The 22,102-nt window shown below is 37.4% G+C and overlaps 2 protein-coding genes across 2 annotated transcripts in view; both read right to left on the bottom strand.

Moving 5' to 3' along the window:
* The window catches only part of LOC129763562 (uncharacterized), a 212,654-nt gene extending 200,944 nt beyond the window's left edge, over positions 1 to 11,710 (bottom strand). The window contains exon 1 of the mRNA XM_055762758.1: positions 11,170 to 11,710. The gene's annotated coding sequence lies outside the window, so the exon portion shown is untranslated. The remainder of the gene's footprint in view (positions 1 to 11,169) is intronic.
* The window catches only part of LOC129763563 (calexcitin-2-like), a 99,483-nt gene that overhangs the window by 63,650 nt on the left and 13,731 nt on the right, over positions 1 to 22,102 (bottom strand). The window lies entirely within an intron of this gene.

Genomic DNA, 22,102 nt, shown 5'->3' on the forward strand with positions numbered 1-22,102 from the left:
TACACGCAACGTGAAATCGACCGCTCAAACGAACCATGAAAACCTCTCGGCTCGGATCGATCCCCCGATGATGGTTATACATTATTGAGGGCGATAATGATGAGTGGAAGATACATATGCACACGTGCAGCAGCTGGAGTCTATTAATATTATAACGACGAACGAGCTGATTAAATCGATATGCTTATGTATATTAATAGAGGATTCAATATAATCCTTATGAAGCAGATTGTGAACAAAATGGAAGAACTATGAAGAAGATTGCAAAGTTCATTCCTGATGAAAGTGAACCCATGTAATGCTAATGAAGGTACAATTCCGAGACATGATTTGCAATTCAAGTTTCAATTGCTTTTTTCGGAACGACCCGAAAATTATCAAACTAACGAGCGTTTACCCAAACTTTCACAGCCCTTCGAAACATCAAACAACAAATCCCCCAACATCATCCCCTCGGACAAATCGTTCCGTCCGACACTAAAACAAATTAGTCCAAGTTCAACAGCCATGCCTTCTCGGCTTTATTTATCCCGGGGGAATCCCAAAGCTAAGTTGCTCTCTTCCAGCTATTATTTATGGCGCAAGTAGAAGGAGGGGCCCTCTCGTGGGTGAATCTAAGCGCGGGGGTGTGAAATGTTAAAATTCGGTCAGACACGATGTTCGCACCCCGTTTGCAAGGAAGGTCACGTTTCGGAGCTTACGAGCAATTTAATATGAGGACCAGCTCCGGAACAGGATTAGCTTTCCATGTAGTGCACACATGTGTCACCGACAACATCCACGAGCACAAACCATGGTCGTGTGGTTATGCCGAGCGAACATGATGAGGACAATTTAGTAGGATGAAAAGTTAGACTCTTCGGGTCCTGATTGCGACAAATCGAGTTACGACAATAGTTTCCCAGTGTAATAAACAGATTACGTCGTTAAACCTAGTCGAACTAAATAGAGAGCTGTGTTTGTTTTCGAGTTCGGTGGGTGAGTTTGCTGAAAATGGAAGTAGTATATCGCGATTTGTGATCCTTGCATTCCGTACACGATTTTTGCGGTCCCAACTAAAGCACCGCTTACCTTCTAACAAGCAAACTCTCTTATCATGAACGTTATTTCCTGCAGTTAAATCACCAGCATCCACTCCGGAAGCACCCGTTCTCGTGAGTCAACCATTCGAACAATGCTTTCCCAGCAGCCATCACTCCAAAGCGAACGGCGAAATGGTACCAAAAATGGGGAAAAAATCGGGAAGATAAATTAAAGTGTAATTTTCTGATAGCGCTTCTCTATGTGATTGAGGGTGTGTGTGTGTTTGTCCTCCAACGGATCCGGAATTTCAGTTTGCTCGAACAATAAAAGACGAACCGGTCACAACGCTCACAAAATGACTGAATCAATTTCGGGAAGATGATATCTTCTCGGCTGGAAATAATTGCACATATGGACACACGCGTCACAGCATAGTTTTTGCGGGTATTTTGACATACTGTAAACCGACTACCACCCCCGCACAGCAGTGAAGGTCAAATTCGGATACTCCAACGAAGGAACATTTTTTCGAGAATTATTTTTCCTACTAATGGGAGACGAAAATCTTCCGCGATAGTGAAACAAAGTGAATATGTTTCGTTTCGCGTGCACTGCACACTGAATAGCCCGTGACTGGGAATTATAATGTCGAGTCCTATTTTAGCAAAGTTTTTGCCCTTCTTACCCCAACACCTTAAAGCATCTATGCTAACACAGGACCGGAGAAGTGCACTGGAATCCTAAATTGAGAGAGAAAGCGATTTTATGTTCTTTTCTTCTCATCCATCACCTGACGGATGGAAATGTTATGTTGCCACTCAAATTCCGAATGAATGGCGAACTGTGGATCGTCGTTTGAAAGCACATTTCCCAAAACAGGAGAGCCTATCTGAACGGTGTATGCATGTTCGGAGAAGATCCTCGCGCAAATGTTCCAGAGCAGCGAGAAATAGGCATGTTTTATGATGTAGGCGTAATTTTTCTGCATTATGAGACACCATGCGTCACCATCGTGCGGCGCGAAGTGTTAGATACACTTACTCTGTTACACTTTTGACTTGTTTCTTCGGCAGATCGATTCATCTCAATTTAATCCAAAATAGAACCCTTTTTTGGGGTATGAAAAGCTGTTTCTAGTAACAAAGGGAGTCAAACTGATGGATACAGCTGGAAACAGCGGTCACAGCTTTAAAAACCATAGACTCATACTCTACTGAATCATCACAACTGTATTTCTAATAGGCAATTGATACCGTTGCGAATGTCTATGAATATCTATTTTATTTGACTGTCTTCATGATTTTCTCTAATGCATCGGAATTTTTCACTAATTGTTGAGCGGCAATTACAATAACCTCACTTTTATTGGAGGATGTGATGTATAGTTCCGTGTCTAATCCAAGATGGTGGAGTTAACAGGTGGCTCGTAATTTACACTATTTAGAAAAGACGTATGAGGAATGACAAGACGAAAAGTTTGGATTTGTTTATGTTATTACTTACGTTGGTATGGTTACATTTGATTTCGTCGAAGGTATTTGAAGCAGTATAATAAATAAACAGTTGTCGTTGAAAATAGTAACCTAGTAACCTTTATGCATATGCTTCCGCCAGCTGGCTCGGCTAATGTGATTCAGGGAGTGCTTTGATCGTGGTACCGCCACTGGCGCATAATTTGCAGCTTTGTTTTTTGTGCTGGTTCATAACGACAATCAACCGTGCCGGCGAAACTGTAGTCAATGTTTAGTGTTGTTTGGATACCATCTATGTAAATAAGTTCAAACTTACGGGATACGTCCGAACGGCAATTCTGACATTACGTTTTACCTTACACTTCACTTTCCTTGGTCTAATCTTCGTATTATTGTATTATCAAGTTTTTTTTTCGTTGTCACTAACTATTCGTCCCAGCAAACCATGAACCTATCAGCATGATCAAAGCCACCGATTTTTTTTCGATAATGTCGAGCTTTTATGTGTTTTGTGTTTTTTCAACATTGTGTTACAAAAATACCTACACAAGAAATCAGGTTGAGTTAGAGTTGCAAATTCAAATTAAAAAAGACGAAATATGGAAAAGAAAGAATGGTAGTTTCTCGTTCAAAGCGACTACCCATTAGAGGACAGATAAAGTTTGTACCACTGAAATAAATGAAGGTATATCCTAACCCTTTGCGGTAAGATTATGATTGATAGGTACGATCTGTTTATTTATTGTGAACTTTAGTTATGTATTAAATGAACGATGAATGTGTTTTCATATAAAAATTAAATTTTATAATTTCCCTTGGTGTCTGTCGAACGAGAATCAGCCACTAGTCGTTCCATCAATTTTCATTCAAATTTTTTTGTACTTCTCTCATATAAGGTACACCAGGGCAAGTTGGAACGATTTTTTCAAAGTTCAACTTGAAAGTTATCTTGAAAAATCACTAGATCACTAAATTGAAATCTGTTTGCAGTATATACAAGGTATAACAGATGACTTTCGATAAAAAAAATTGGGATTCACACTGGATGCTTCGGAAAATATCAATTTTGAAAATTTTTTCATATGCATTGTTTCCCGTTGTCTCGTAAAGCGGGGTAAGTTGAAACGCGGAATTATCATGAGTTTAATGTGCGGTTTTGCTTCTCGAACTATCTACAACTGATTTATGAAACACTAAATTGACAGAATTACATATAAACATTAGGAAAAAAGGGTTTTGGTACACATGAGATGTGGGGGAGTAGTCTAATACACACAATGAACACAACATACTAGGAATTAATATACGAAACAATAACATCAAGAATACTATTTTTATTGTATTACTCGAAACGGCCACTGTTGAGGTTTATGGGATCATTCAAATATTCAAATATTACGTAACGCACTTGAAAAGGAAGGAGGGGATGGCTTTTTTTTATCCCATTTATTTATTTCAGGCTCATTAGCATTTTAGCTGTAACAGAGCCGAATTTTAATCGTGTACATGTCACATGGTTATCATATCTATAATTATAGCACATTACATTACACAGTTGCCATTCGCCAGTATTTCTTCTATACCATTGCATATGGTACATTTACACAGTAGCCATTTAGGCGTAAGAGTATTCTGTATTGTATTTTTCTTCCATTATCCAGTTAGACCACCGGACAGCGGAGAAAGTTGATTGAACATTGTTGAGCTATTTATAGAACAGCAGCCCGATGTGCCTTGCAGAGCAGAGCAGTTGTATGGATGAATCGATCTAATTTCGACCGTGGATCGATCTCCATCGCTGATGATTGTTGCGTGGACGTAGTTATTCTGTAACAACACAAAGATGGTCAATGAGGGTCCTGAGTTTTGAACTCACGATCGATCGCTTACTAAGCGAACGCGCAACCAATGTGGCTACGGAGACCCCCGAGGGGATGGCTTGTGGAAATTTGTTTAGGAATAAATCCAACTAAATCTAAACATTTTTATACGAATGACGATTTGTTTCATGTTGTGTAGGGAAGAAGGAGTCTAAAATAGTAAAAAATTAAGTTACGTAATATTTGAACGACATCTAGTTGCAAAACTACCAAATTTTACTTGTATTGGGTCCGTGTATTCAGAAATTATGTTGAACATACTGAGGAACGAAATATAAATGATTCATATTTTTTAAATTTATTATCATTCATTCATACAGCAATCATCGACAAATAACGTCCGGCATCTGCAGCAATGTTTTGAAAATAGTCTATCTTCACTGGTTTCAACTTTCCCCAGTGTTGGAAAAAAACATGGTTTAAATGCTCAGAGCTATAAGGAAAAAGATTTTTCAGTTTGGTTTTCAAAACCACTGCACTTGGTTATCCCTATTTGATTACCTGACGTGCGACTTGGGCGGTATTTTCGAAAAAATCTGTGTTTTTGGACCGATTCAGTCAGCGCGCAAAAATATTTGTATTGATTTCACGGATCAAGTAAGAGTAAACAAAGGTGCGGATTGCGTTAATGCATTCCAATATTCTGGTAATGGCTGTCATAATGTGGGCTTAAAGATAATGTTTACTTTATAGATTTTTATCGCGTCAATCCATCATTTCTAGTGAAAAATGTGATTTCCGTTTTAACTTACCCTCAACTTGCCCCGGTGTACCTTAACCCTAACCACTAGCCCACGAGAGTGCTAACCCTGGCTAATACCAGGGTTGCCATAATATAAGCTGTGTTTTTGGTTTAAAACATTCTTTCATCTATTTTTTCAGAAAATTTATATTGACATCTGTATACAATTTATGAAACCAATCTTCAAACATATTTTTGCAGAATGATTTGGAGATGTTGATGGTAATCAAATAGTGCTAGTAAACATGTACACTGAAATAAAAATATTTTTATTGTTCAATTGGAGTGTAATGAAAGTTTACAAAGTTACCAGTTCCCGGTTAATAATTTTGTACGTAGCAATAAATCGTACGTTTTTATTCTCAACATTGATGTTATCGTGTTTGGGCCGTCCTGTTAGAAATCAAATAGTAAGGGAAGAGATTAATTATTAAGAAGTAGCATAAAAAAGTAGTAACGGAAAGATGCATAAATGTCAAAGCACATGCTTCAAATGTAATTGCTCTGCTTAGGGTAAAAACAGTTGCGTGGAAAATATTCTTTCTCGTCTGAATTTAAACTGAAACATTAGAACGCTATGATGAATAATATAACTTTACCATTATTACCAGACGAAAGAAAAATGTATGGAAGGGAAGAAATTGCACTAGAAAAGAATGTTACATGATTTACATATGATAAAGCGCTCATTTTTATGTTATCAAAAATAGGATGACCAAAATTGTCGATGGAATAAAAAATCTAACTTTCTTATTTTCACAGATAGAGATAAACATAGTTAAACAATGTTTTAGCCCCAGTTATTTAAAAAAAACGGGTTTTTTTGGAATAACTTTCATATTTAAAATTCTACATCAAAACTGTCTTCGTACGGCTTTTAGAGCTTATCAACCCCAACATTTTGCGGTGCATAACTTGTCAATATCTTAATCCTACTCAAAGTTATTGATGGTTTTTCACCCAAATACTCATGATTCCAATTTGAATTCACTCAAACACAAAAAATAACATAGTTTTGAAAAACACACATCATGTAGAGTGAACTATTCTCTTTGAAATGCCGCAAAGAAACTTTGTTTATGTTTGTCCCAGAAAAAAATGACAAACAGATAGCAGATAGCAGATAGCGTGTTTTTTGGGAAGAAATATCAATAACTTTGAGTGAAGTTGAGATATTGACAAGTTCTGCATCGCAAAATATTCTTTTTAGTAAGATCTAAAAGTCTTTTGAATACAGTTTGTATGTAGAATTTGAAATTTAAAAGATAGAAAAAAAACCTTTTTTTTTCATGGTGACCCTAACGCAACTTAGAAAAAAGGCGGTTAAAAAAAGGTCCGTTATTTCAAGAGATAGAAAAAAACTTTGTTCTGCAAAGATATCGCAAATAACTGGGACTACAATATTTACCTCTATCTATAAAGATAAGTAAGATAGATTTTTTATTTCATCGAAAATGTTGGTCACCCTATTTTTTGCAACATTAAAATAAGCGCTCTATCATATGTAACAACTTTGTCGAAGACAGTTTTTGTCTAGAGAATAACTGTCGAGCTCTAAATGCTAATTTCCTCTTAAATGCACCTCATGGACCATTGTGCAATGTTTGATGTAGAAAATTATGTCAGTATTCCTAATATCACAAATAAAAGAAAACTTTGTCCAGAAGACGTATATTCTACTAAGAATATTAGAAGATTATTTGTATCTTAATTCTCATATACCAAAGCATCGTTCTCTTTCCTATAGTTGTTTCTATTTTAACTGAGACTATAACATATTTAATATTAATGTAGAAGAAAATTATGAAATCATTCTCGAAATTCAGTCTTAGTAGGTACATTACTCAAAAATTTTATTTTTGAATAAAATTATAAGTAGAACTTTTGTTTTACTGAACTTACTTCAAAACACTTTTTTTTATTTTTTAATATAATGTAATCAATTTCCATTGCTGTCAAAATGACGTAACACAAACATGTACTATCAATCAACAAATCCAATCAGTACTTTGCAGCTGAAAAAATCAAACTTTGAAGATGGTGTTTTGTCCATTTGTGAGAAAGATCTTATTGGCAAATGTTTGCAAATTTCATTTGCGTTTTTGGATCAGTGTATTTTAAGTTTTTGCTTTTTTTGTTAAGTGGTTTATTAATTTTGAAATAATTTTGTTGAAAAACAAACTTCAAATTCAAGAGAAGTTTAGGAATAAGGAATAAGGAGATAAGGAATAGTCTCAAATAAAGATGGTTATATGATAATAAAAAAAAATAAATGTAATGATTATCATACAGCTATTCCATGTCAAACCGATATAGAGGTTATAATATTTTCGTGAAAATTAGTAGTTTTACTTCTTTTGGCAAAATATTTGACCTGCATTTTTTATTTTTTTCATTCATATAATATTTGCTAACAAATTGGATTTAATTTTCGTAATTATTGTTATACTTTACTTGGATAAAGATAGAGGACACAATATTTAGGTTTTATTTTTTGTGAGGCTATATACTTTTCGCACATTGCTGCTTTAAACCGAATTGCCCTATAAAATTATTCAACGGGTTGAATATAAATATAACAGATGAACTAGTTTTTTCGAAAATAGGATTAGACCACTTTTGAAAAAGGGCCAAAAAATATCTTGTTTTTTTGCAAAAAAATATAACTCGAAAACTATATGCCTACAAAATTCTGGTTAAAGGATGAAATGTAGTAAATTGTTTTCATAAAATTTTTTTTTGAAAAATGATTTAAGAATCAAAATTCATTGTTCTAAAAAACCTATTTTTTTTAAATTCTCAAAAAAAATATATGAATAGCCCTTACAATTTCCAAGAAGTCGTCCATCGTCGGAAAAACATGGGAAAAGTTTTTCTAACTTTTTCATGTTTTCTTTGAAAAAAAAAATACAACTAATCCTAATTTTGTTTAAAGTTAAGATAGCGATATAGTTTATTTGACACAGTTTTGATCTTATTAAACTATGAATTTTCGTAGAAAACGTCATCTTAATATTTTTTATAGTCTCTGGAACATAAGGAATTGTTGTATGGAAATGAAAAAATAATGGTTTACTCGTTACATTTTTGTGTGTCAATTCTCTCGTTTGACATGTGCTTGACATGTTTCTAAATAGAAAAAAGGAGACAGAGCATGTAAATCATGATAATTTATACATAAAAGGGTCACGAATTAAACATTAATAGAAATTTTTCAAAGAAAAGCATGAAAATGTTGTTATTAGAAAAACTTTTTTCCTGTAAAAGTGCCCATCTTCCGATGTATGGGTGACTTGTTGGAAATCCTAAGGGCTTTTAATTTTTTTATAATTTAAATAATATAATTAATTATTTTATAATTTATATAATATAATTTTTTTGAGAATTTAAAAAAATGCGTTTTTGAAAAAAAATATTTTAATTTTTAATTTTTTTTTTATTTCAGCGAAATTTTTGGTATTTTTTAATAAAAATTCAAACAATTTCCTCCATTTCATTCTCTGACTAGAATTTTGTAGGTATTACAGTTTTTGAGTTATAAGTTTTTGTAAAAAATCCACAATTTGTTTTGCCTTTTTCAAAAAGTAGTGTAATTTATCAAAACTATCTTCGTACGACTTTTAGAACTTATCAATACAAACATTTTGCGATGCAGAACTTGTTAATATCTTAATCCTGCTCAAAGTTAGGTGCAAAGCATTTGATGAGGCTCAACACACTTCTTGACTTATTCGTTACTGAATTGCGACGCTCGTCGACGTCCAGCATTCTGGCTGTTTTTCTAAAAAATGTTTTCCTACATAAAATCAAGTATTTCGATTAGGAAAATTTATTTTAATGCAAGGTAAGTCTCTTGTGGTTTTTTTATTTATTATTAATTGAAAAAATGGAAAAATGTATGTAAATATGAACCTAAATTTGCCAACCGATAGATGCAACTATGAATGTTACCCCACTTGAACTGCGTAATTGGCAATATTTTCATATTTTGACATGTGCTGATGTTTTCAACTTACTGAGAGAAAAAAACTAGCTATTACAGCAAAACAGAATTGAAAAGCGTTGAAGATGTTGATGAATATGTCCGAAAATATGATTTGTTGTCTCAATTAATTGTATGTTACCATTTGATGTTACAGCTGTAAAATCACCCCGGAGAAATTCGCTTTAAGTAGTGGACAAAATAATAGAAGTAATAACTTTCAAGTAACAACCTAAAAATATGGAATTTCTCCAAAAAAAATTGAAAATGTCTTCATATGTTTCAAGTTTATGGAAAGCCTTCAGAATAGGGTAAAATAAATTCTATGTAAACTGGATCAAAAATAGGAAAAATGACATAACATTATTCCAAAATACTTTACATAAACATAAGTATGCTTTTTTTTCGATGAAACACACACTGGACCAAATCACGGTCCAAATCACCCCGCATCAAATTTTAATGTCCAAAAATCATCTCTTTTATTTTATGATATATTTGGTAATTTGAAGCTTGATATAATGATTGAACATTATTGATTGAGAGAAAACAAGTGTAGCTCAGTTGGGGGTCAAAATTCCCCCAACCAGTTCCTTAACAGTCTGGCAATCATGATGCAGTAATGATATGTTGTATTCATGAAAAATATCACGTTTTAGAATATCAGCAGCGCAATCTTTGTCCTAGACCAGATACTTATCATACCGCAGTCGTACAATTCGTTGTTGATTTCGAACATGCGGTAACCGATTTCCCATCTACACTAGGGCAACATCGTTCACAATTTTATTTTATTCATGAGGCACCCTTTTTCGACCACCCACCTCCCATGATGGCTTGTTAAAACCACGTTACGAAAGCGAATTTGCATACATCCTGCATCCTGGTCCCATATGTTACCGTATTCGGCGGAATTGAATTGAATTCTGCGCCGGGCACTTACCTACCAGTGGGCCGAACGCAACCTTCGCTTCGCACGGAATACCGTTGGCCTTACCTGCAAAACGAGATAAGAAAAGGAAAACCGAATGAATATTATACTAATGGGAAAAAATGTTGATTTAACAGATAGCATTATTCTCGTTTCTCAGCTTCGAGTTGGGGGATGGAGATTTGGACAATCCGAGTATCGAAACCGCTGCCCGAACCCACATAATTTTGACCACAAATACCGGAAGGATGAACAATTAAAAATTCCATTCCACAATGGCGTGCGACGGAAGAGATTTGCGTGCTTGCGATTGTTATTCCAATCCCGCACGGTTGGATTTTTTTTATCTTTAGCACCGATAAACTTAATTGTCCTCGAGGGAGATTCAGTTTGTACGCACACGATTGTGTTGATTGCTCCCCAAAGTGCGATATGAAAAGGATCTCTCGAGGTAGTTTAGTATGCATTAATTAGTGCCAAGTGAAGATGAAAGTGTACTGACTGTTTTCGGATAAATAACCCCCCGTAATCACCAACCGGAAATTGTTTCGAGCGTAAAAAAGTGCGTTGCTAATCTCAAATTGGCAAATAAATTACCAATTCCGTGTTTTCTTTCCCTGTGCACTCTGCTTCCGGTGATAATCCTTTAATGCCATAATGATTAAAACCAACCAACCGTTTCGTGAAAGTTGTATCCGGTGTTTAATTATTGTCACGCACAACTAACAAATTCACACTCTGATTTTATAGCCTCTTCCCCCACCGAGATGTGGCGTCGTATTAGCTCTCGTTGAATTATTCCGAGTAAATCAACATCCCGCCTCCCGGAGGATCAATATGCAAGATCTAACCTCCGCAAACAATGGAGCGGTTGACATTTATTATCTGTCCCCGGGTGGGGGCATCATGGGCCCAATCGAATCAAATCCTTTGTAATCTGCTAATTGGATATGTATATAATTTTATCGCCACTACTTTTGGCATGCCGAGCAGCCTAACAGGCTTGGTAATCAAGCCCCAAATTTAGCAGTGCTCCCCAGACCTCTAAATTGCTTACAATGGTACCGATTTGGAACATTAGTCGCTTCATACTCAAAATCAAAATAACTATATTCGAAAATGACTATTCTCTGTTTCACACGGTGACCGGAATAAATCGCCACAGTAAACAACTGCAACAGAAACAACCGCTTAGAAAAAGTGTAGTAGGCTAGAAATATTTGGCGCGGGAAAAACATCATGTGCCTCACATTTCTATTATAAATTTATTCTCTTGTTCTCGTTTTTCGAAATTTATTCTGAGGACAATGTAATGGGGACGAAGTCCCCATTTGGCGAGGATAAGGAATCGAGGCGGCCCATGCCGCCAAGATGACGCAATCCGAGTCCACCGCCGACCCGCCGTCGGAAGCGGCGGTGTCTCGCACGCAAACCTGGGATCCACTGATTGCCCGGTTAGTTTGAAACATAGGATACGATCCTTTAGCAATGTCCGACCGAGCTCTAGCGAGCGTCGGACGGTATACGTCTGCCCGGGGCGTTACGTTTGCCTGGGGCGATACGTTTGCCCGGTTAATTCTTGTTTTGAAATACAATACCGCGCCACAATATTTATAGCCTACTACACATTTTATAAGCGGTGGTTTCTGTTGCAGTCGTTTTCTGTGGCGATTTATTCCGGGAACCGTTTCACACAACATTGCTTTAATAATTGCGAACATCAAATGCTAAATTTATGGGAGAATCCGACCTCCTAAATATGTCCTAAATTAAATTTGTTTGTGTTTAATAGTTTGAATGTAATGCCATCATAATGCTCTGAAAGCCTCTGTACCTGAACTCGGCTTATTCGTTATTGCACATTCCAAAGTATCCCGTTCGAAATTCTCTTCACTACATTGCAATTTCAGTATCACGTACAGGTTCCCAGTTGTTCCAGTCAATCCTCATATTTATACAGTTCTCTTGTTTATCTTACGTTTCAGAAGCTTACGCTTTTTGCTCCGCAATAACAGAGATAGAAAATTGATTGTAAACAATGTCGGCATGCTTCCGGTGGCATTAAGGTACGTACCGTTTGTTAGGCTTCCCCGTAAAAAGCCATTCCCCAGTAAGAAGGATTTATGCAAATGATCGACCGACCGAGCTTTGGCAGTATCGTGAATTTTGGCCAGGGACGTGGAACAATTCAAAACATGTTTATATTGACTAAACCGTAAACATCCGTTCCCTCAATTGTCATCGCCTATGTTCATACATTTTTTTTTCCACATTTTGTTGAATCATTACAACCTTTGCCGCAGGTCTCCCCCACCCCCTGGGAGTTGGGAAAAGTAATCAAATTTGTTGAAAACATCATTCAAGTCAAGAAACGAGCAACCAACCTTACCGTGTGCCGCCTACAGGCTCCCCGGATGGATCGCTTAACTTCCTGATGATGGCCCGCCGGGAGCAGCAAGCAGCAAAGGCACGGATGAAGAAATATGAGACCCATAATTATTCTAACTTAAACTGGCTCGTAATTCCTGGGTCTCGTAAAATGTTTGCCAGGCCGTGTGCTAGGGAAATCAAGAACCCCGTTCTGGCGTCATCACGCCAGCGAATGTCACGACAATCCCTCGCTACCATCGCTACCCGTTGCTGCTACTGCTTATTGTTGCTGAGCGGCAGGGCAGGGATGAAACTCCTGCGCTCTGTCGTTTGAAGTAAATTGCCAGGGTATTAATTAATGACGCCGAGGAAAAAAATCGAAAAGATATTATACATTAAACGTGCTGAATCGGATGAGATTTCAACAACGCTAATACGGAGATGGAACCAATGCCCCAGTCGTTGTGACTCGGCAAAAAGCGGTCGAAACGGTTGATTACGTTGCGGATTCAGCGGTTTCACACTGCGCTGTGGGGAGAATGCGGGTGTCTTCATGACATGTCTTCAAAACATGGCTTCAAACATGGTAGCCCCTTGCAATGCGAGGGACAGGTACGAGGTGTGAGGTTGTGAAGGGTACAAGTAGCGTTCTTGATGCTGATAAATTGAACTGAAACTTCCGATATTCACCACGCGCTGTCAGTATTCACCATATTAATTTAACGTTAATTATTTTGTTTCAATTTTGCGAAAGAATTTATCCATTTTTGGAATAATAACTGAACATAATTATAACATGCAAGATTGATTGATTTATATATTATCAGTGGCTTCATAGAGCCATTAAACCACACTTATTTTCTTTAATCTACAAAGTTTATTCGTCTCTAGCCTTGAAAAAGACCAATCAATTAATGGGATCGAGGGATTAAACCCGCGATAGCTCGCTTGGTAAACGGATGCATAGCCTTTTAGGCATTTTTTGCTAAAATGATACAAATCATTCATTCCTTCACTTCCAACATATGAGAACATGATTTAACAGAAAAAAATGGACTTTAAAAAAATTTCCAGGAGATACTGAGAATCGACATACGGAATTTAGTTTCTTATTCCGTATTCAAACTGTTTTTTTAAACTATTTTCGACCTATTTGTGAAAATAGACCGTATTTTTTTGTATAAAAAATAAAAAAATATATGGGCATTTTTCACCGGATGACGAACCAACAGGATTCGAGTGGCTCCGATTTCATTGGATTTTGTTACATTTTTTCCAAAAAAGATATTTTTCAAATATTCAGTACTGGACTGATTCAGATGATCGATATATCGAATTGATGCCAATAAGCTATTCTTTTTCCAAGAAAAAAATAGCGGCATCTATCTTCAACCATGTAAGCTATTAAAAGTCAATACAATCAATAAGCCCGCAATCAAAATCAATTTTTTTCCGCAAGTGTAGTATATTTTCGAAGAAGACAAGCTTGGCTTCAGTTTGATATGTCGATCATCTGAATCGGTCCATTTGTTGAAAAGTTATGAATTTTTTGAAAAAAAAAGTCATTTTATGAAAAAAGGGGGAAAATTTATTCTGAAAAATTAATTGTTAAATTGCAGACTGAGAAATGTGTGATTTTTCTAATTCAATTGTTCTTTTAGATGCCGCTCAAAGTGGTTATTGGCAGGACTCGGCGAAGTCATATTCAACTGAGGATAGTCAGGTGACTATGAAGAAATTCGTCCTCGCATCCAATTGGAGGTGAGTATTGGCTTCCTCCAGCAGTTTCTCCGTCAACATGACTCATCAGTCATTCGGCCGTTTAGTTGCTATCTGACTCTAAGATTCGACTATCTCATTTAATTGTTCCCCGTCAAACGGACTTCATTGCATATTAAGGTGACTCTCCTCAAACTGAATTCGTTTCTCTCTCTCTCATGTATCACGTATGCATGTATCGATGATGTTTGAGTTCAACGTGGTTTGACATATACTATAGATTAGCTAGGTTTTTTTTTGTATCGTACACGGAAATTACTTACACATATAAAATAGCGTGCGACGTTGTGCTCAGAAACACTGACAAATTTGTGAATTTTGTTGATATGAACCAGCTTTTCTGTATTATTTTTTCACAAAATTGAACTCGGAGACAGAGTGAGCTAAAATTTTGTTTAGAATTCCTCCCAAACTGCACGCTATTTACGAATACTAAAGCGAGGACCCTTGTAGCATACTTGGTAACTATCTAAGTTCGTTGGTTTGAGTTCACGGTGGGTAAACAATGGATCCGTCCAATAATGGTGAAACTACTTTTTTGTATCAGAAATCAAGTTTGTGTTTCACTTTATATGGACGTTAAAATAAGATTGTGTACGCGAGTAACAAGATACAAGTCAGGAGGAGTAACAGTGTGGATTGAAGTCAGGTTGAATGAATAAGCAGATTTGTATTCATTCTTCACGTCAATTAAAATAACCGTTCGCCAGAATAGTTCATCAGTCACCGTCGCTCTTAATGCTCGTCATTTCATTTCTAGTCAATTCAAGGCATGTTGACGGCGAATGCCAGTCCTAGCCGAAGCGAAGATACTGAAAGGAGAGTCGTTTTCATTGTTCACCCATTAAAATTTCGGTCCTTGGTTATTGGAATGGAGAACATGACACAATTCATCCCTTTATCATTTACTCTACCGAATCAGGGACACTTTTGAATAGCAGCTTTATCGTAACATCGGAATTATTTTAACGAGATGCATTAGTTTAACCCTTTCGCGTATAACATCGAGTCTCAATCAAAGTGAAATGATTGTGCCAAAACGTACAACATCGAGTCTTTCTCGTGATGCGCTTACATATCACAAGGCGCTAAGACGTTCAACAGAGTAGTGGAATTACTCGATGCGTGACCCATCGAAGCGTTATCATTGGTCCTCTCATTTTAGAATTAAATCATACGCGAAAGGGTTAAAAAAAACCACAAAATAGAACAGAACAAAAAGGAACATTTATTTCTGAGGTGCATCGCTATGCATAAATATAAAAGCATTTGAATTCACTTATATTAGGCTGTCAAAAAAGTCCTGCGGTATTTTTTTTGAATTTTCATTTGTTCATAAAATTAGTTACAATCATCTGTTTTAAGTCAAATATGCGCCGTTTTGTTCGATGACTTGTTCCCAATGAGATGCCAACTTCATAATACCCTTTTTTTGCGTCAACGTATGTGGCACCCATACATCGAGCTTCTTTGTGAATCCAAGCTTCTTCAAATGGTTAATAACGGTTTGATGACTTATCCCCAGCTCTTGGCCGATTCTACGGCTGCTACTATGCCGGTCTTTCTCGGCTAATTCACATATTTGCGACACTATAACTCACGAACGACTTAACCAAACAAAACACTGTCAAGGACTATATTATAGCGCGCACAAATACCTTTCCAACAAGCTATAGTATGACTCGATACAATGAATACAACTAGAACTACGCGCTTACAACGACACCTCGCGGAAATACCGCAGGACTTTTTTGACAGCTTGTATGAAGAATACGAAAAGGGAGTAACAGGATGGATCAGTATGACTGAAATCTTTTGTTTCGCCTTCAGATATTGATGATGAAGTACCAAGCATCATGATGAAGTACCAAATATCCGATAACAAAGTCATTCCATGCCAAACCAATATACAGTGATAGAAATTAGTTTATCCGCACTTGAAAAAAAAACTTGAAACACACAACCAGGAATGTTCTTTTTATCGGGATACTTATTTGCTGTAGTGGTAGTATATTTAAGTCAATTTTATTGAAAGGACGTGCGTCTCAATCACACACACACAAGGCGGCATCGGTGGATATAAACATTCAAACGTTGTTTTTTCCCGAGACATACGTTTAGCCGCAGGGCATAAAAATCGAGTTTTCGCATAATCACCAAGCCTGTATCTGTGTTTTTTGAAAAAAATACTTGGTAATGTTCAATTTACAAGATAAATATTAGATGTGCAATGTAAGAAGTTGGTCAGATTAGTGATTTACGTAGAATTTAAAGGAATGGTGAAAGGTATTCTATTGACGGAAGAGGGGCGGAAAATAATAAAGATATTCAGTGAACAAAAGTTTTCTAATCGCCAAGGATGTCGTTTTTTCAGCAGGATCATGCATAGATCCACGTTTCCAAGTAATCGGAGGCATGGTTTGCCGAGAAGGACATTCCGTTTCTTGAATGACGATTGTCGATCGCAATCCCATAGAGAATGGAGAATCTTGGCCGAGATGGTTTATGCAAACGGATGACAATTTGACAACATTTCCAGTCTCAAGGCTGGAGTGTTGGGCTATAATCAATATGGCAACGTTTTAAGAGCTGTCTGACTCGATGCCAAATCTAGTTTTCTAAGCGATCTGAATTGGAGGTGAATATACTAAATATAAGCTACCGATTTGACTCGAAATTTGCCGCACAAATTTTCGTTTATTGGAATTTTAGGATGCGGCTAAACGAATGTCCACCCTGATTCCACATATTTGAATTACTTAGAAATCAAAAAGTGAATTTATACTTTTTTAGAATGAATTCGATGAAAATAAACAATAATAGTCTTTTATGAACAAAACTGTACAAAGAATTGACTTATTTTTAAAAATATTGAGGACAAATAGGTTGCGGCTAAACGAATGTCTACCACTGTAGTGGTTCACAGATATTTTTCAAAAGTGGTAATTTTGGTCTTTATCGCAAAAAATTAGACCCGTATTTTTTCATATTTTTTTATTAGGGTGCCCATTTCCATTTTAGGGTGGTCCGAAAGATCAATTTTTCTCCACTTTTTCTAAAAATGACAATATTGAACCTGCAGAAAAAATGGATTTTGTTTTCGTAATTATTGATTGTAGTCGTTTCCTATTGTTTTCATGGCTTTGGACTAGAGGGCGCTATTTTTTATATTTTTTCTTGAAACCGAGATTTTTTTACATAACATCTCTCGATATCAGAGATGCTATTTTTGACGTAGGACTACGTCTTTCATTTCTATACTGGGGTGTAAATTCAAAGTTTCGAAAACGAGAGCGTTACGCCGGAGAACGAGATTTTGAGCGTTAAAAGCTCCTAAACAACTGAACGAAATGGTATAATAAACACTTCATTCGAAGGATAAAATGTCTACGCGTTCTATGCTTGTTACTTTTTGACCCAAAAACTTGTTTTAATAGCCTTAAAATTACTTCCAAAACAGGTTATTGAAATCACACCAATCGGTATAAAAGCGAGTGTCACTCGGAAATCTACTCAGTTATGATTGCGCAACGATTGAGGCACCATCGCTGGAATGAATGGATGTTTCTCTAACACAGACTTCAAAACCATGGAGCCAATGGAAAACGGCATTGTAAAATAGATACAAGCAGCGAGTACTTTTATACTCGTTTGCACTTTTGCAAATCGGAATGTTTCCCTAACATAGACTTCAAAACCATGGAATCTGAGGAAACTGGTTGCGAATTAGATGCAAGCAGCGTGTATTTTTGTACTCGTTTGCGCTTTTGCAATTCGGAATGTTTCCCTAACACAGACTTTAAAACCATGAAGCCTGGGGAAATCGGCATCGCAAAATAGATACAAGCAGAGGGTACTTTTGTACTCGCTAACACAGAATTCAAAACCATGGAATCTGAGGAAACTAGTATTGAAAATTAGATGCAAGCAGCGGGTATTTTTGTACTCGCTTGCGTTTCTGCAAATCGGAAAGTGTTTTCCCAACACAGATTCCGAAACCAACGAGTTGGGAAAATCGGCATTGCAGATCTCGGCAGTGCTTTTATACCCCCATGCATTTTTACACTCCGGAATTCGTTTTGCTAACACGGTCTACAAAAGCGGGTACAAATGCAACGCTTTGGCTCGGTTATTCAAGACTGCATATTCCTATTCCTTCCATTGAACTTCTACGCATACCGTTTGATGATTAGGCAAAATGTTGATAACTATTTGCTGCCATAACCACTACCATAATGCATGAGTTGACCTAAATTGGGATTTGTTTGCAATTGAATTCGTATTTTTTTTTCATTCATTCACCAGTTTAATCAATAATTCAATCAATACATACAAAAGACAGCTCTGCGCAGCAGCGATGTCCTACCCAATGAGGAACATCCGAGGTGCGATTATTGCTAATTGGAAAAAAAACACAAATGATTACTAAGCCAACGGCATTCCTACGTCAACCTTGCGGTTATATTATAGGCATAACCCATCCACCTTTTTTTAATTTTAAGTTATGATTTTTCAAAGTTAACCGATGGTTCGAAAAAACAATTTTCCCCCTTTTTTCCACTACAAAAATTCATAACTTTTGAACTACTGAACCGATTAAGATGATCGATACATAAAATTGAAGCTAATGAGTTATCTTTCTTTGCAAAAAACATTGCTTTTTCGAAAAATTTGGATTTCAATCAATCTCTTACACGTCGTTCTCAAGCGTTGAACATCTTGGCCTACATCCTCACAAGATCAAATTGACGCAAGAACTGAAGCCGCTTGACCACCAGAAGCGTCGTATGTTCGTGAGTTGGGCTGAGCAACAGCCCGAAAATGATCCGGATTTTCATCATCTTCATCGATGACACTCATTTCTGGCTGAATGACTTCGTCAATAAGCAACTCCATGAGTCACCATTGCATCCCGAAAAAATACAGTTTGGTGCGTTTTATGGTCCGGCGGCGTCATTGGGCCGCACTTCTTCCGTGATGATCAAGACCGGCACGGTACTGTGAATACCGCTACCGCTCAATAATAACTGAATACTTTTGGCCCGTATTGGATGATATGGACAATATGTGGTTTCAACAGGACGGCGCCACTAGCCACACAACGAATTTAACAATCGATTTATTGAAAACCAAGTTTAATGAGCGTGTTATCTCACGAAATGGCCCAGTCATTTGGCCTCGTTCGTGTGATTTTACGCCGTTATATTGATGAACTTCGTACGAATATCGAACGTGAAATTGCAGCAGTATCGGCCGATTTATGCTTGAAAACCGTCGAAAATTAGGTTCAGCGTCTGATCGTGTAAAGGTAAAATAAAATGAACAAAAAAGGGTAACTTCATGGAGGTCCACTATTCGTGGTAGAAGTGAATTCGTTCATCATCATTAAATTTTAGGTATAATTTCCGGTTTTTTGTGATGATTAAAAATCCAGTTAACTATCACGAGCGGAGCATATTCTTGTTCAATGATTGAGCGCGCAACTTCTATTCAAGTCCATCAGCATTTCTCGGAGAAAACTTCTTTGACAGTTCTAATTCAGTGTATCCAAACAACAAGCTTTCACACAGGCTCTATTTACTCATTTCAAATAATCTTTTATCACTCATAATGTAAACTAATTTCTGTATGGAACAGAAATAAAGCAAACTGCTTCGACCGCTTCGTTTGAACAGATGATTTTCACATTTTTGATCACAAAAATCGTCAGTTCGTTAAAGCTCTCGAATTATACCAAACATGCCACAAAATTTCTGATATTCTTGACTTTTTCATCTCAACTGTACTATGTTTTACGAAGCGCACCAAATCACCTCCAATTCTGCTTTAGTAAGCATTTCGGAACCGTTCTCATAACACACCACTGATCTGTACAATAACAATAAAGAAGCAGAAGCTCATTGAGGAATTTAACCGCTTCCGAATATTTGCCCGACTTTAATGAACTCCCAGAAAACCCTGCTCTGGTCCCCGGGAACCCATTGCTATGGCCGTCGGTAGTTTTAAAGCAATAATCATCAGCACAACCGGGCTTCGTCGGTCGCTGGGTTATCGTGCATCGTAACCAAACCGTACGTTTCCGACTGAGCCAGCAGCAATCAGGCAGCACCAAGTTGACGCTTTGCATCAGCCAGTGTCCGTTCGCCGGTTGACTATTACTGCTTTGGAAATTCGTGAAAAAAAAGGAACAGTACATTAACATAAACATTATTATAATCCCACTTGGTTGTTACCAGCGCTACGTGCTGCAGGATGTAGAACCCTGGTGGTGGTCCCATTACTGGCAATCTACAGGAATTGTACAGATGCTTGTTTCAGTACCCGGTGGGTGGGAGAGAAATGTGCTCCAACCGACCGCTTGGGGGAAAAAAGGGGGAAACAGTGTGCATGATTAGATTTTACAATGGAAAACAGCTATTTAGGTTGTGGGTATTTTTGTGTGTTTTTTTTTCTTTCTCTGTCGTGTTTGTGCTGTGCTTTTTCAATTCTGGCGTCTAAAATATGCACTTCATGCTGATACCACCAACATTGCCGTCCGTAAATAATGTGTTTTTTGGTTTTCGGTGAAATTGCTTGTTAATCGGATAATTTGATTTTTTTTTTTTTTGTACCATCCTGTGGAAGATGTCAGCCAATTCGAATAACGATTGTGGGATATCGCATGGTTTTGTGGCAGTCACATTAAGAATTCATCCAACGGGAATGGATTTGTTTGGCGTGACAGAAATGCGATTTGAAGATGTCTTTTCCCATAACAACAGGTGAAATATAACCATCGAACCACCATAACCCCACATCACAGCGAAACGTCTTAACTTGTCACTTTTGATCGAACATCAACAGTCCCAATTTGTGTTGTATTGTTTGAGCGGGAGGGCATCAGCTGTCAAGCCGCTTTACGGTTCTACCGCCAATTCGCATAATGTATTCCACATGGCCGTTGTGTTCCATGTTGAGCTCGTTCCCAAACACGCACTCTTATCAGCGATCCTTCGGGAATGCTGCGATCCATCTTCCCAGTTTTTTTTCCCCGGAAGCAAAATCCCCTTTGTTGTTTCGTGGCACCATGAGACTGGTGTCATATATTATTCAGCGTCGTTCGCTCTCCATGGCACAAAGGATTTGGGGAGATAATCCGGATCTTGCTGTGGCTAGTGCACCTACGAGGTGGTGTCCAAAGAACGTCAGAACCGGGCACTGTCATTTTTCTCGCGAAGCTCAGAACGTGACAAAGTTCGTGTATTAGAATCTCAGCTGATGAGTAGTTGAATAGACTTGTGGTTTATTCAGATGCAACTAATGAAGGCTGGCATCCATGTGAGAGGGCCTAAATAATGGAAGGCGACAAGGCTCTTTCTTGTTTGAAGATTTACAATGTGAATAGTGATGTCTTGGCGCTGGAGCGCTTGCGGTTTTCCCCTTCGCTTTTCTAATCAACCAATCCCGAAAGCAATTGAGATTTACGACCGCCGATAGTTTCGTTGGAGTGCGCCTTCCGCTTCGAGTACCTCTGGGAGTTTGGAATAGTTTCAACCCCCCCTCCAGCTCGCTCCATTTATCATCACCAGCATCCCAATGCCACATGCTCTGAAGAACTGTTGGTTTTTCTGTGTAACTTCTTCTCAACGTTACCACTTCGGTAAAGTTCAGTATGAAACAAAGACTCAATTGGGTTCCGGTGGGGTGAAAAATTCGAACTGACAAACACTGTCGTAAACGTAAAGCAGAAGGAAGTGGAACTGGTGGCGATGAAAAATTGAGAAATATGACCTGCCACCATGAAGCAGGAGTTATTGGCTGGCAGATAATCATTTGCTGGAATGGGAATGGGATATATGGGGCTGAGTGCAGCCGATCGGTTGGACGGAATGTTAATTTGCGTCAGGAATCGCAATTTGGCATGACTCTTCCGGGGGTGAATTA

This window comes from Toxorhynchites rutilus, chromosome 1, assembly GCF_029784135.1.
Source record: "Toxorhynchites rutilus septentrionalis strain SRP chromosome 1, ASM2978413v1, whole genome shotgun sequence".
Taxonomy (NCBI): Eukaryota; Metazoa; Arthropoda; class Insecta; order Diptera; family Culicidae; genus Toxorhynchites; species Toxorhynchites rutilus.